Source organism: Panthera pardus, unplaced genomic scaffold, assembly GCF_024362965.1.
Source record: "Panthera pardus isolate Hobbes unplaced genomic scaffold, ASM2436296v1 HiC_scaffold_12, whole genome shotgun sequence".
NCBI classification, from domain to species: domain Eukaryota; kingdom Metazoa; phylum Chordata; class Mammalia; order Carnivora; family Felidae; genus Panthera; species Panthera pardus.
The window spans coordinates 88,454,685-88,471,109 of record NW_026526677.1 but is presented as its reverse complement, the minus strand read 5'-3'; the positions used below and the strand labels follow the sequence as shown (position 1 = coordinate 88,471,109).

Here is a 16,425-nt window from a genome sequence, read left to right as displayed (position 1 = left end):
GGATCTTTATCTCTCCAGTCCCAAGAGACTACCTAAAGCTCTTTGGATTCTCTGCCTCTCAGACTTCTCAGCAAGCCCCTTCCAACCAGCTTCTGAGACTCCTGATACATCCCAAGAACTGAAAAATGGTCCAAGAGGAAAAGCAGGTGCAGCAAGCCTGGGCTCATTTTCATAAACATCCCCTCTGCCCAGGATCTGATCCCTCAAGGCCTGGCTGGCTGCCTCCCTCAGTAGGAAAGTGAGGGCAATCCCAAAGACATGAGACTGTGGAAAACATTTCCTCTTCTATCTGATGACTGTGTTTATCAAAAATGGAAGAACTGGGGTATCTGGATGGCTCAGTTGGTTAACTGTCTGACTCTTGATTTCAGCTCAGGTCATGATCTCATGGTACATGAGATCAAGCCCCATTCATGGGAGCTGCACTGTCAGCTCTCAGTCTGTTTGGGATTCTCTTTCTCTCCCCCTCTCTCTGCCCCTCCTGCGCTTGCACTGGTGCGCGGGTGCACACAGGCGCTAAATAAACAAACAAACAAACAAACATTGAAAATAAATAAGGGGTGCCTGAGTGGCTCAGTCCATTGAGCATCTGTCCCCAGCTCAGGTCATGATCTCACAGTTCGTGGGTTTGAGCCCCACATTGGACTCTGTGTTGACAGCTCAGAGCCTGAAGTCTGCTTCAGATTCTGTGTCTCCTTCTGCGTCTCTCTGCCCTTTCCCTGTTCATGCCCCCCCCCCCCGCTCTCTCTCTCTCTCTCTCTCTCTCTCTCTCTCTCACACACACACACACACACACACACAAATAAACATTAAAAAAATTTTTTTAATAAAATAAAATCTTAAAAAAAAAAACCTGAAACGGGGTGCCTAGGTGGCTCAGTTGGTTAAGCATCCGACTCTTGGTTTCGACTCAGGTCATGATCTCACAGTTCATGGGTTTGAGCCCCATGTCGGGCTCTGCACTGACAGCACAGAGCCTGCTTGGGATTCTCTGTCTCTGTCTGTCTCTCTCTCTCTCTCTCTCTCTGCCCTTCCCCTGCTTGCACTCTCTCTCTCTTTCAAAATAAATAAATAAACTTAGGAAAAAAAAAAAACTGGAATTATTTGTGGCCACCAGTAAGGAAAGTACTGTAGTATGGCATGTCTGATAGGACCAGGTACAAAGTGCTCTGCTAAGTCAAAGAAACTAGTCACAAAGGACCAAATACTGAATGATTTCACTTGTAGGAAATACGCAGCATGGGCAAATGAATAGAGGTAGGCAGCAGAATGAAGATGGGGAATTAGGACAACATGGATGAGAGCTATGGAATTTCTTTTGGAGGTAATGAAAATATTCCAAAACTGACTGTGGTGACACTTGCAAACCTCTATGAATATACTAAAGCCTCTGAACTGTATGCTTTAAATGAGTGAATTGTATAGTATATGAATGATACCTCAATAAACTCATTTTTAAAAAAGAAAAAGAAAGATGAGCATTTAAATCAGTGAAGACCTTCTAGGAAGCAATTTGGCAATAAACATCAAGAACTTTGACATATGTGTACATACATAATATTTATGTTATTATGTAATTGTTATATATTATATATTACTGTGTGTGTGTGTGTGTGTGTGTGTGTGTATATATATATATATATATATATATATATATATATATATATATATATATTAAAACAGGTTAAGAAAGTTCCAGACTTGAGAGGAATTGAGGGCATGCTCAGGGCGTACTAACTGAGAGAGAAAAGTCTGGAACAGGATGAGCCTGTAAAAGAGTTACAATTCCCAAAGTTCACGAACTGGTTTTATCAGAATCACCTAGGGAGCTAGGCAAAGAAACAAATTCCAGAGCCTTACTCCTGAGAATTTTTTTTAAGTAAGTTCTAAACCCCACATGGGGCTTGAACTCATGACCTTGAGATCAAGGGTCACATACTCTACCAACTGAGCCAGCCCTGCACTCACTTCCCTGAGAATTCAGTGCAGACATAGGCGGGAACCACAGGAATTTTAGTTTTTCAACATCCCCAGGAGGTGTTCCCTTCGGCAGCACACATACGAAAGTTGGAACGACGTTCAGATTAGCAGGGCCCCTACACCAGGATAGCACGCAGACTCGTAGTGTTCCATATTTTTAAAAACTAAATAGGGGCACCTGGATAGCTCAGTCGGTTAAGCATCCGACTTTGGATCTGGTCATGATCTCACGGCTCATGGGTTTGAGGCCCTCGTGGGCTCTGTGCTGATGCCCAGAGCCTGGAGCCTGCTTCGGGTTGTCTGTCTCCCTCTCTTCTCTGCCCCTCCCCTGCTCCTGCACTGTCTCTCTCTCAAAAATAAATCAACATTAAAAAAAAAAAAAAAAAAAAAAACTAAATAAGTAAATGTCCCCAAGTGATTCTGATGTCAGCCAAATCTGGCCAACCCTTGGACAAATGAGGAAAGAAAAATCTTTTATCACAGCAGTAACACTTTTTGAAAATCATTCTAGAATATGAGAGACTGATTATAATTAGGCCAAGACCTGCCTTTAATATGCAAGGAAGGATCAGAGCTCTGAATTCTTACTGGGGCTTAGTGACATTAATAGACATTCATACACAAACTTTCAGTGCTATAAGTCATCACCTAAAAAAAAACAAAACAAAGTAAAACGCTTTATTACTAAACAAAAACTTAGCAAGAATCCCGACACCTTTCAAAATACATAACTTACCAGCCTCTCTAAAATGTTTGTGGAATTTATGTCAGAATTCTGAAATGGCTGAGGCAATTGTTAATTTAGGTGGTCTTCCTTGCCAACCACCTTGCTCTGATGGGTATTTGATTTTCCAGCTTCCCTTCGCCACTTGCTAACAAGCAAATCTGTTCTGTCTACTTAATGAGTAACATTTGAAAAGAGCTTCCAAAGTAAATATGGATGTATGAGGAACATTTGAAGACTCAACGATGGATACGAATGGCTACAAATGACTCATCAAGTAATATTGAGCACCCATGTTTTTCAACTTCAGATAATAGATTTACATAGCTGCAAGCATTTAACCCCAGCTCCCTTTTCAAACAGTAGCATTGCTTCACCAGACAACTGGCAGGGGTACAAATACTTGCTGTGGCCTTGGCACACCTAGACACAGAAAGCTATCTGGCCCAAATATCTCAAGCTCTTCTGTTGAATTAGCAATTGCAGTAACTAAGTAGGAGACTGCAGATGGGTGTTCTGAAGCTCTAAAAGCCTTTCTTACAGATGGTTCTCCATCGTCACGATGACTCAACCATCACAATCCCAAATTGTTAGGATAAATTACTGGATAATGTAAAGAAGCATAATCTTAAGTACTAAGCTGTTTCTCTCTCTCTTTTTTTTTTAATGTTTACTTATTTCAGAGAGAGCAAAAGCGAGCAGGGCAGGGGCAGAGCTAAGCTGTCTCTTTAAATTCAAGTGGTTTAAGTTGTTTTAACTTAAAAAAAAGAATTTCCTATTAAAATTGGTTGCAGGAAATTATTCTGGAACACAATTTTCCTTAATTAACATTATGTGTTTAATACAAGAGAAAACAGCGTGACTACCTGTTCAGGCTACTTCAACTCCTGAAATATACACAGCACCATGGCGGGACCATGGCGCTGACCCAGGACAAAAAGCAAATTGATACTAGTTTGAAGTAATTCCCTTTATATCCAATTCACTCCCCCACAACAGGTTAATGTGGGTCTCACCTGCTGTTCCTTTTCAAATTTTCATTCCTCAACCTCAGTCCCTTGTTTGCAAATTTAAAAATAAAACACAGAATGGTCAAAAACAAGCATTTGATTAACAAGACGGATGACAAGGGGAAGCAGTTATTGTCTCCATAAAAACTCTATCTTACTGGCATATGAGTAAGACTTGTAATCAAAATTCAATCTTCTTCAAATTTCAACTTCCTCCATCTTAAACTAACTATAGGAGGCCAGCATGGTCTAGTATTCACAATTGTCTTCTATAAGCCAGGATCTATCTATCTTCCTCCCTCCCTCCCTTCCTTCATGTCTTTCTCTCTTTCTCTTTCTTTCTTTCTTTCTTTCCTCCCTCCCTTCTTTCTTTCTCTCTCTGTCTACCTCTCTCTCTCTTTCTCTCTATCCCTCCCTTCCATCCTTCCTTTCTTCTTCAAGCCAGGACATTTCTTAAAGTACAGAGCAAGGTGAAAATATTGAATGTGAAGACAAGTAAAAAGTTACAATATAGTACAATAGTATTGAGCATATTATAAATGTTAATAACTATTAAAGTTATGATCACCCCAGGTTAAGTATTAGATCATAAAGGTATATCCAGAAAAGTTTTACTTCCAATTAAAAGACATTTTAATATGTTTTCATTATTAAACAATTGATTTGGGAATAAATATCTCTTAACTATAAGCAAGGGTTCTCAGCTGATATGTTTCACAAGAAAATATGTATATTTCAAAAAAAAAAAGAAAATGTGTATATTTCAAATTAAAACTGATAGAATTTTAAAACTACATGATTAGCATTTTCTTCCATAAAGAGAAACAAAATAGTGGCATTGCATTCCTGTTTAGAAAGCTCAGCCATATCTACTCTACAAACACTTTCATTCTACAAACCATTTCATTCAGATGTAGACTAAAACATGTTGGATTCATTTGCAAATTCAGTGAAGTAGTTAACGGAAACCACAAAATTAGAATCCCCTAATGGATGCAGTTTTTTATTTTAAAATTCAGCATAATCATAGTCCATCTTAATGAAAATGTATACTGTGGAAATCCAATGTTAGTAAGTAAACACCAAGGGAATAGTAATAATTATAGCTATTACCATTTACTGAGCATCTATCACATGCCAGGCATTGTGAGATGGCCTTTTTAAAAAAAATACTCAAGGGGCACCTGGGTGGCTCAGTCGGTTGAGCGTCCAACTTCAGCTCAGGTCATGATCTCACGGTTCGTGGATTGAGCCCCACGTCGGGCTCTGTGCTGATAGGTCAAAGCCTGGAGCCTGTTTCAGATTCTGTGTCTCCCTCTCTCTCTGCCCCTCCCCCACTTGCACTCTGTCTCCCTTTGTCTCAAAAATAAATAAACATTAAAAAAAATAATTAAAAAAAATAAAAAATATTCAATTGGGGCTCCTGGGTGGCTCAATCTGTTAAGCTTCTGACTTTGGCTCAGGTCATGATCTCACTGCTCACAAGTTCAAGCCCTGCATCAGGCTCTCTGCTGTCAGCACAGACCTTGCTTCAGATCCCCTGTTCTCCTCTCTTTCTGCCCTCCCACCCCCCGCCATGCTCAGGCTCTCTCTCTCTCTCTCTCAAAAATAAATAATAAACATTTTAAATAAAATTAAAAATTAAAAAATACTCAATTTCAGGGCACCTGGGTGGCTCTGTCGGTTGGAAGACCAACTTGGCTCAGGTCATGATCTCACAGCTCATGAGTTCGAGCCCTGAATCAGGCTCTGTGTTGACAGCTCGGATCCTGGAGCCTGTTTCAGATTCTGTGTCTCCCTCTCTCTCTGCCCCTTCCCCACTCATGCTGTCTCTCTCTCAAAAATAAATAAACATTTTAAAAAATTTAAAAATACTCAATTTCAATCTTCACAACAACCAAAAATTTGTACTTGTCCAAGGTCATAACGCTGGTAAGTGGGATTTGAACCCAGATCCCTTTGACTCCAGAGCTTGATCATTTCCTTCTCTGCTGCACAGCGTCCTCCTAGGCAAAGCTGCCAGAACCCACGCTTGGGTTGGACCTGCTGCTGTTGCCTTGGCCTCCTACCAGATGATGCAATCACTAGGGTAGGCTTGATCTCAAAGGAACCCAAAGAGGTTATAATTTACCAAACCCACAAAGAGGTTTAAATGGGCCAGAGAGTGGAGGTAACTACAAAGCTATAAAAATAATAAAAATTCAAACAACAATTTTTAGAAACATAATATTTATTAAATGCCAATTTTGTGCCCAGCATTATTTTAGGAACTAAACAACAGATTGGATGGAAGATTGTATTAAAATATTCAGCAGAAAGGGAAAATATAAATAACATTAATTCACAGTTGTACCAAAACAAAAGCTACCTGTGTGTACAGAACAGAAAATAGCAGCCCTCAAATACTCAGTGTTAACTGAGTCAGCTCATATCAGGAAAATTACTCCAAATATACTTTCTGGTTATCTCATGTATATGCATTTCTCTAACACTGGAATTGCTGGGCTTTAGAGACTGCATATTTTTTTACTTTCTAGGTAATACCAAACTGCTTTCCCAAAGTAGTCATAGCAACTTATATTCCCATCGGCCAGGTGTGAATATTCATATTGCTCAACACAGCTTCAGAATTTGTTATTGCCAACTATAATTTAGGTATACAGGAATATGGCACTGTGGTTATAGCTTGCATTTTCTTAATTATTAACAAGGGTGAACACCTTATTATTGGTTTATTAGACATTTGGATATCTCCTTTTCTGAAGGGCCCGTTCAAGACTTCTGCCCATTATTTTATTAGTGCAGGTAACATCTTATCTACAATAAGATTCAATATTCAAGACCTATACTGAGTCATGGATATATTCTCCTATGTTAACTTAAAAGATTTATTGTTTTGCCTTTCAACTGCCATGCTTCCTGGGTCATAAATAAAGTGTTTGAATGCATGTGAATCTGTTTCTGGACTCCTGCGGCATTCCATTGATCAATTAGTCTATCTTGGTGCCAATACTACACTGTCTTAATTATTATAGCTTTTGTTGACTTCCAGTAGAGAAGTTTTTCCAATTTATTTTTTTTCTTTTTCAAGAGTCTCTTGCCTTTTCTTAGGCATTGACAGATATTTTAGCATCAGCTTGTCTAGTTTTTTGTTTTTGTTTTTTTTTGGGGGGGGCAAAGGACAAAGGGAGAGGAAGAGAAAGAGAGAGAATCTTAAGCAGGCTCCACACTCAGCACAGAGCCCAACACAAGGCTCGATCCCATGACCCTGGGATCATGACCTGAGCCAAAATCAAGAGTTGGTCGCTCAACGGACTGAGTCACCCATGCACCCCATCAGCTTGTCTAGTTGTTGTTGTTTTTTTAATTTGCTGGAATTATAGTAAATCTATAAGTCTGTTTCCAAAGAACTGACATACTGCAATATCCAATCTTCCAATCCTTGACCCAGTGTATCTTCTTCATTTATTTAGACTTCACTTAAAGTCACTCGATAAAGTTTTAGAATTTTTTTGTAAAGGTCTTTTATACATATTTTGTTAGACTTAAAATATATCTCCTATACTTTTTTTTTTAGGATTTTATTTTTAAACAATCTCTACACCCAACATGGGGCTCCAAATCACAACCCTGAAATCAAGAGTCACATGCTCCACTGACTGAGCCAACCAGAAGTCCTACAGCTCCTATAGTCTGAAAAAAGAAATGATTTTTTAAATGATGTATAAAAATATATCATTTTTTTTTTGATGAGACAGCTAGAGTTTGGGATAACTCATATATCATTCATATATAAAAGAATGAATATAAACATACTTAAAATTTTTCAATAAAACAAAGTTCATCAAAGTACAATTTCAGCTATATAATTTAGGTTTGGGGTTTGTTTGTTTTGTTTTTTAAATAATCTCTACTCCCAACTTGGGGCTTGAACTCAAAACCTTGAGATCGAGAGTCACACATTCCACTGGCACCCCATAATTTAGTTTTAATTCTAGAATTATCATTTTGTACTTATGTCATATCTCACCTCAGCAGGTTTAATGTAGTTGAGAAAACTTATATGTCACATAAACAAGTGGCCTAAACACCTACTGGTTGTAGGTCCTTATAGTTATCAATGTATGAAGTACTTACAATGCAGAATAATTTCATTCATCAACTTCAAGACAGGATGAATAAATAAGTAAGAGACTGAAATCTTGTTAATATACACACTGTTGTCTGGGATTGAGAACCCACACACCTTGCTCCTGGCCTTAGCTCCCACCACTCTTAAATCATTTGCTAAAATTGCCTCCTTTTTTTCCATTTGTAAAGTAGTTACAATATGGTTCTGTCAATGTCACACATTAAGGATGAAACATAAACAAATTCCTTAGAAAACAACTAAAATGGTTGGTCAAAAACACAAAGCAACATTTACTCAAAGGTGTTCCACTACCAAAAGGACATGAGACTAAGGTTGCCTACAATCATGGTTTGTAGCAAGACTGAAAATAACCCCCAACAGATTGGCCTCAAAATCTTCAAGCAACGCTAAGAAAATGGTAGAGATTTGCACACAAAAATAAGAATTTTGAAGAAAATGGGGTGCCTGGGTAGCTCAATTGGTTAAGCATCGGACTCTTGATTTCGGCTCAGGTCATGATCTTACACTTCGTGAGATCGAATCCCACATCCAGCTCTGCACTGACAGCACAGAACCTGCTTGGCATTCTCTTTCTGCCCTCCCCCACTCATGCTCACACACTCTCTCCCTCTCTCTCAAAAACAAATAAACTTAAAAAAAAATAATTTTGAAGGGAAGAAAACTTCAGAAATCACTTTGAATACCTTAATTACACTCACTGCTTTATTCCTCCAAACATTTAGAATCCAGTAAGTAAAAGGCATTCTTGTACCGCATTCTATATGACGAGGGAGGCAAAAAAGTATCCATCACTTCTAGGAATTTATAACATGTTTAGGAAACAAGACATAAGCACAAATAATTGCTATGTGATACAGATTAATTACTCAATAAATGGTACTATTAATTACAAAGCAGTCCAAAAATCCTGTAGGACAGAGACAAAAGGATCACTTCCAAGTAACATGGTCAAATAGGGCCTCAGTGAAGAAAGACTATGTGCTTTCGACTTGCTCTAGCATAGAGGTTGGCAAACTACAGCCCAAGTGTGGCTCGACACCTATTTTTGGATATAACCTGTGTGCTAAGAATGGTTTCTACATTTTAAAATAGTTGCAAAGACTTAGAAAAAAAAGAGTATTTCATCATACATGAAAGTTATATTACATTACATTTCAGGGCCCATAAATAAAGTTTCATTGGAACACAGCCATGCTTTCACACGACAGGGGTGAAGGAATAGTTGTAACAGGGACCATATGGCCCACAAAACCACAAATATTTAGTCCCTGGTTCTTTACCAAAAAAACAAAACAAAAAAAAAAATTACCAACCAACTGCTCTAGAAGGATGGATTGGAATTTGGTAGGCAGAACTGGAGGAGGAGGCTGGGTTGGGGGCAGGGGAGTGGGGATGTACAAGGAGAAGACAAACATTCCATTTGAGAAATGAAGGAGTGAAAACATGAAGGAAATCTCCAGAATACTGCAAGGACAGTGGGAAGACCAGTTTGGCTGAAGCAGAGGGTCCAAAATCGGCAAACAGATACTGACCCACTGATCACTATTTGCTTTGTTATTGAGCTGTTTATACTACTGTACTGATTAATGACAAGCATCCTCACACTGAGACTATGAGAGGGATACTATTATTATCCCCATTAACAATTAAGAAACTAGTCAAGACACCTGGGTAGCTCAGTTGGTTGAACATCCGACTTCAGCTCAGATGATAATCTCACCACTTTTGAGTTCGAGCCCCGTGTCCAGCTCTGTGCTGACAGCTCAGAGTCTGGATACTGCTTCAGATTCTGTCTCTCTCTCTCTCTCTCTCTCTCTCTCTCTCTCTCTCTCTCTCTCTCTGTGCCCCTCCCTGGCTTGCGCTCTCTCTGTCTCTCTCTCAAATATAAATAAGCATTTTTAAAAATTAACAAATAATAGTAATTAAGAAACTAGCCAAATGATTTGATAAACTAAGTTTACAGATATTATGTAATGGACCCAAGATGAGTCAAGTGAATCTAGTCTATAAATCTAGGTTCTTTTCCCTGCAGAGCCCATGCTGTTCAATGCTACACCATATCAAACCTCCATACAGGGTAGTAAAAGGAAATATTTCTACAAAGGTAAGTTGGGGCAAAACTCTCAATGTTTTCAATTATAGGTATAAAAGGGATATGATTTTATCTGTAGGCTATGACTCTTTTGTGTTTAAAAGGACAGTTATCCCAGGGGCACCTGGGTGGCTCAGTCGGTTAAGCATCCAACTCTTGATCTCAGCTCAGGTCTTGATCTCGGGGTCGTGAGTTGAAGCCCCATGGTGGGCTCCACACTGGGCATGAAGCCTACTTTAAAAAAACAACAAACAAAACAAAACAAAAAGACAATTGTCCCATGAGCTGGTGGTCCAAAATGTTCCACAATTGAAATCAAATTATCATGGGCTTTTCCTAAGTCATAGGAGAAAAAGAACTGTGAGCTTGATTTTCTCAATTTCAAGTTTTGCCTAGAAATATTTCTTAAATCTTTGCAAAAGTGATTCATTATAAAAATCAATGAGTAAGTAGCAGACCAAGTTTGAGAAAATTCAGCTGATTATGCTTAGCTCAACTTTTTTTTAATGGATTATGTGCTCAACAGATTTCCATTTTATTATTTTAAGTTCAAATGATTAATTGAATACATTAATTCAACAGTTAACTCAATTATCTGGAGGTGGTTTTAAGATTTTCTTCAAAAGAATAATGTGTCTGAGAGAGCTATCATAAGCACTAAGAAAAAAATCAGACACATGTACACATTAGCAGTATCTATTAGATGGATGAAACCATAGAAAGGAAAAGATAATACATTATCTTATTACTTACTCCATATTAAGTACTAAGTGTATGTAATAATACATATTAATTAATACATAGGTAATTACTTATTACAGCTTACTGCTTAGAAACACTCCCACCCCTATCAAACTAAGTCTAAAGCTGCACAGTTCAATAGAAATATCATATAAGCCATACATGCAAGCCACATATGTAATTTTAAATCTAAGTAGCTACATCTTTTAAAAGTTGAAACAGGTGAGATTAACTGCAATTATATATTTATTTAACCTAGTATATGCAACATATTATCATTTCAACATATAATCAGTATTTTAAGAGCACCTGGCTGGCTCAGTTGGAAGAGCATGGGACTCTTGATCTCCGGGTCATGAGTTCAAGCCCCACACTGGGTATAGACATTACTTAAAAATAAATAAATAGGGGCACCTGGGTGGCCCAGTCAGCTAAGTGTCTGACTCTTGGTTTCAGCTCAGGTCATGATCTCACGTTTGTGGGACAGAGCCCCAGGTTGGGCTCCATGCTTACAGCATGGAGCCTGTGTGATATTCTCTCTCTCCCCCTCTAGCTGCCCCTCTCCCTCTCTCCCTCTCTCTCTGTCCCCCTCTCTCTCTCAAAAATAAATAAGTAAACTTAAAGAATTCTCTTAATTTAAAAATACTAAACTTTATAGTATTTTATAAATTGAATTTTTTTCATACCGAATCTCAAAATCTAGCATGTATTTCACACTTACAGCACAAGCTAAATTTCAAGTGCTCCATAGCCACATACGGCTACTGGCTACCATGTTGGACGGCACAGATCTAAGGAATAGCTCTTTTCTTTTTTGAATAAATGTATTTATTTATTTTGTTTTTTAGAGGGGTGGGTGGTACACGGTGGGGAGAGGGACAGAGGAAGAGAGGGGGAGAGAGAGAGAGAATCCCAAGCTGAGTGTGGAGCCTGACACTGGGCTGCATCCAATGATCCCGGGATCATGACCTGAGCTAGAATAGAGTCAGTCGTTGAATCAACTGAGCCACCCAGGTGCCCCAGGAGCAGCCCTTCAAAGATCACAACATGGAGCACCTGGGTGGCTCAGTAGATTGAACGACTGAGTCTTGATTTTAGAGCAGGTCCCAATCTCACGGTTGGTGGGTTCAAGCCCCGCATCAGGCTCTGCACTGACAGTGTGGAGCCTCCTTGGGATTCTTGCTCTCCCTCTCCCAAAAATAAATAAACATTAAAAAAATAAATTAAATATATATATGTGTGTACGTGTGTGTGTGTATAAAGATCACAGCCGGAAAGAGGCTGTGGATCACAACCAGAGAGTCAGACCCAGAAAGTGAAGGATATGGGTCAAGAAAAGGAGCATGTAGCTCCAATATTCTAATGTTGAAATAAATGAGAGTTCAACTAGGAAATGAATAACAAACAATAATGGGCCATTTTAGCAGATAATGACCTTTCAGCAATGTACTGGAGGTTCTTAAAGTATTGTACAGTATTGATTTTATGATATTTGTTTCCTCTACATTGTAACTAGTCTTGCTATAATTGTGATTTGGAATTATCCATAATTTCTCCCCTCCCTCCCCATTTCCTCACCACCCCCACCAAGTAATCTCTAAACTATTTCAAAGTTATCAAAAACAAAAGATAAAAACAAACAAAAAAACTACTTCCAGGTGCTTTCCATAACCTGAACAAATTTAAAATCTACACAGGTAATGTGTAAGCCTCTGAAGGATTTGGAAAAGGGAATTGGAAATAATGTTTCAGTACTAATAGTGAAGTATCAATGTCACAGAAGGTGCTGTAGGCAATAAACTGGAAAGGCACCTGTTCAGAATGTTCCACATAAATCTTGAAATAGGAATGTGGCTTTGAAAAAGAAAAAAAAAAAGACAGAGGCTAGATTTAGCAGTGATTTAAGTAAATCATGTAAACGGTAAAATGCCAGAAGAGGGAGAGGAAGGCTTCAACAGAGAAGAACCAAAATAATGAAGTCAGAGCTCCCCTCTCACCCTCCTCCTCCCACACAATACCCAAGGAGAATTCCAGAGGTACCCTTCAGCAAAGATTTGGTGGTAGCAAACGTTTCCTTTTTCTTTTCTTTTTTTTAATGTTTTATGTATTTTTGAGAGAGAGAGAGAGAGAGAGAGCGTGCAAGCAAATGGGGGAAGGGCAGAGAGAGAGGGGGACAGAGGATCTGAACCCGGCTCTGAGCTGACAGCAGAGAGCCTGAGGCAGGGCTGGAACCCCAGAACTGAGCTGCATAGGACTGAGGCACCCTGGAGCCCCCATTTCCTTTTTCTTAACTCACTGGGTCTTAAGATCTAGACACCAGATCAAATTCTTATTTGCTAATCTATTGAAGTACTTATGATAAATTTAGACAATAATCAGTAAATTCTGCCTGTAAAAATACATACAAATTGCTGGACAGGGTGTGTCTCCACTCTCTGGGCAAGAGGTAGGGTCGGAGATTATGTATTTTATGTGGTAATAGGTCAAAGTACATCAGCATTCAATTTTAAAACAGACTCGCACTAAACCATTCAAACATTGCAAACAAGAGTTTCACCATTTATCACTTTTACCAAATCAAAGTATGTAGTTACGATGTGTTGACTAGTGCTTAAAAGGTAAAATTAAGCACTCTGATCAATTCTGCTTGTTATACAGAAACTCATCCCATCAGGATACGTTTGTAAAAAGTAAAAGAAATCAAACGCTGTAATTCCTGCAGTTCAGAGGATTTCATGACGCCCCTTCAAGTAATGGGGAAAACTACTGCAAGTGGCAAATCATCAGCGAAGTCCTCAGGGTACCTACCCATCTACATTAAAAACAACGGAAACTAGATACAAAAACCACACATGCGATGCCGAGTTTGTAAAAATGTTTCATACACACACACAAAAGATTTGGAGCACACTAAAAATAGCAGCAGGGATTATCTCTGGTAATTTTACTTTCAGTTATGGTATTTTATACTGTTCCTAGGTTTTCTGCATTTTCTACAACGATCACGTATTATTGTTAAAACTAGGGAGAAAAAATTTAGACAGGTGGAATCTGAGGCAGTGCCAATCAACAGGATTATATTGCATTGACAGGCTATCCCTTATACCACGCTAATCTAAGAAGAAAGCATTCAGGGCCCATGCCTTGTCTGTAGTAGAATCTTGATTATATTCACGCGTACAATACAGATGCACACATTAATACTTGTGCTGCAAAACATTAGAAAACTAAAAAATGCTTCACTTAGAAAAACAGAAAGCAGTTTAATGCTCAAAGAATAAATCAATCTTAATTGATTCCTCTTAAGGAGTCTCAAGGTGGGAAAAATGTCTTGGTCGAAAATTTTAAAATGTAGACCGACGACTAAATTGTTCGCTTTAAAACGGCTCATTTGTCAAGTTCACCTCAATTCACGAAAAAAGTAAACGTAGAAGTAACTTTCTAAATATACCAGTTTGAATCAACACTGCTTGCAACAGGGCTTTGCCGCCAACAATGACAATTTTGTTTTCTGAATTGAACGGCAACATAGAAGTATGGTTCCTGAAGGTGCAAACTACTGAGGTGGGGGGGGGGGGGGGGGGAGTGGGTGTGGAGTGCGGAGAAGAGTACCCAAAACAGTGTACCTTCCTGCCTTCAAAGAGCTTACTGCAAAAGCTAGAGTGATGTCAAAGGAATGGGTCGGGCAAAGAGGCCACAGTACAGTCACGAGTGATTCTTTTGGTTTTTAATGAAGGTAAGTACTGTTGAGGATCAAGAATTTGGGGGGACAAGATTTGAACAGACGATGGCGCAGACTTCGGCACAGGGCTGAGCTGGGTGGGACTCGTCGCACACTTAATCCTCGATGACAGCACCACCAGCAGCCCTCCTTGTGCTTAAATGTACACAAACACTGTTTGAAAATTGAAATCCAGCAAATCCTCCAAACAAGGCTAAACACGCCCGCACACAAAATTCAACAGCGCCGCGTTTTCATCTTACTTGGTAGAGTACCTAACACCTGGCTGCGGACTTAGAAATGCTTAAGGAAAGCTGATGATCGGCTGGAACTACACACAACCAACCCGCTCGCAAAGGGCCTCGGGCTCACGCCTTTGCACGCAACACCGGGCGCAGGTTGACCTCGGCCTGCGCCCTGCCCACCCCCGGGACGCTGTTTACCGAGACTGACCCAAACGTGCCATCCCCACGCCCCTCCAAGCCCGGCCTCCCCGGGTCCCGGCGACGCCAGCTTGTAAATGTGGGACTGGGGGGGACCGGCAATCAATGGCAGGTGGGTGGCGCGGCCTCACGAGACAAAGCGGGGCGCCCCAGCCGCGGGAGCCCTCCATCACGCGGGCCGACCGCCCGCTTGGCCCCGAGGCCCGGACCGCGCCGCCACCCCCGCGCCGCCCCCCGGGTATCGGGCCGGCGGAGACCGCCCGCCGCACCCCGAGCGGCCGCCGCACCCCGAGCGCCGGCCCAACCGCCGCCGCAGGAGCGCGCAGGGCGCCCAACTGCCGTCCCGGCCCAACCAACGCGGGCAGGGGAGGAGAGGTGCGCGCGGCCGGCGGAGCGTGCGAGCCACTCGGGGGTCGCAGAGGGGAGGCTGCGCGCGGGGAAGGCAGGGGCCAAGAGGCGCCGAAGCCATCGCTGAACGCAGCGCCAGGAGGGGCTCCTTTAGGGGGTTTTGCCCCTTTCCCCTTAGAAGGTGCAGATGGTTTGACCCCCCACCCCGAGTGAGGTGCCTTGTCCCAGCCCCGGCTGGACTGTACCATCGGGCGGTGCCGCCGGGATTTCTCCCCCCCACCACCACCATCAGTTTCCCCCCCCCACCCGGGTCCGCGGTCGGTTGGCCCCGGCCGGGCTCTGAGACGCGGAAAGAGCTTGGCGCCATTTTGGGTGGGACTAAGCAAAGACGAAACACCCTCCCAGTCGATGGGGTACTCTGGACGCTGGCTTATCCGGTTCCCTTAATCCTTTAGGTACTTACACGACGTTGGGTGAGGGGAGCTGGAAGATCAGCGGGTCCCCGATCCTCTCTCCCTAGGGGTGATGGAAATCAAACCCCCCCCGCCACCTCCAGGTGGTTCTTCCCGCCGCAGAGTGGGAGCAGCATAAAAGGCGGGGCCTTATTAGCATAATCTGCCTGGCAACCTGATCTCGACGTCATATGATTGGTTGAACTCCGTAAACCCCATGCCCTGCTTAGAGACGAGTAATGCTGGGGCGAACTGACAGGCCCAGATTTAAGACTCATGACGAAGATCCTGAGACGCTTATTCAGGCGGCAGAGAAAGCCAAAAGGAGATTCACACAATGGCCCAATGACTGAAGGCCTCTTTATTTCGTGCTCTGCTGTTCATTTAAAACCCAATCAAAGAGCGGGTCTCAGTCAGCGCTCGCTTGCGTTTGTACTCTCAGCCAATCAGAAAACCCGACTCTTAGGATTCAGGGTCAAGCCGGCCCTGAGGGTCCCGTGGCCGCGGAGGTGGGGAAACGTTCAACCTCGGTGGCCGGATTAGACGGGTTGGAGTGCTCTTCTGGGCCGAGCCAGCCCCCTGCACCCGAGATGCTCGGTGTGCTGAGCAGCCGCACCAGGGGATGTGGCGGGGGGAGCGCGCCGCCGGCTTACGGGCGTGCTCCTGCTTGGCGCCCTCACACAGTTTTGCACCTGAAGCCGACCTGCCTGCGGAGGCTCAGCTGTACGGATGCTACGCGCCAACTCCGAAGGCGGCGCGGG

At 41.7% G+C, this 16,425-nt stretch overlaps 1 protein-coding gene and 1 non-coding gene across 3 annotated transcripts in view; one reads left to right on the top strand and one right to left on the bottom strand.

Moving 5' to 3' along the window:
* Positions 1-15,916, bottom strand: part of PRDM10 (PR/SET domain 10) — a 100,942-nt gene extending 85,026 nt beyond the window's left edge. The window contains exon 1 of one of the 2 annotated variants that reach the window (XM_053900258.1): positions 15,676-15,916. The gene's annotated coding sequence lies outside the window, so the exon portion shown is untranslated. The remainder of the gene's footprint in view (positions 1-15,675) is intronic. The other variant, XM_053900260.1, reaches the window with a different exon arrangement.
* On the top strand, positions 2,038-2,139 carry LOC128776307 (U6 spliceosomal RNA). The gene has a single exon (XR_008421385.1). It is a non-coding gene; the product is annotated as a U6 spliceosomal RNA (small nuclear RNA).
* Positions 15,917-16,425: the final 509 nt, after the last annotated feature.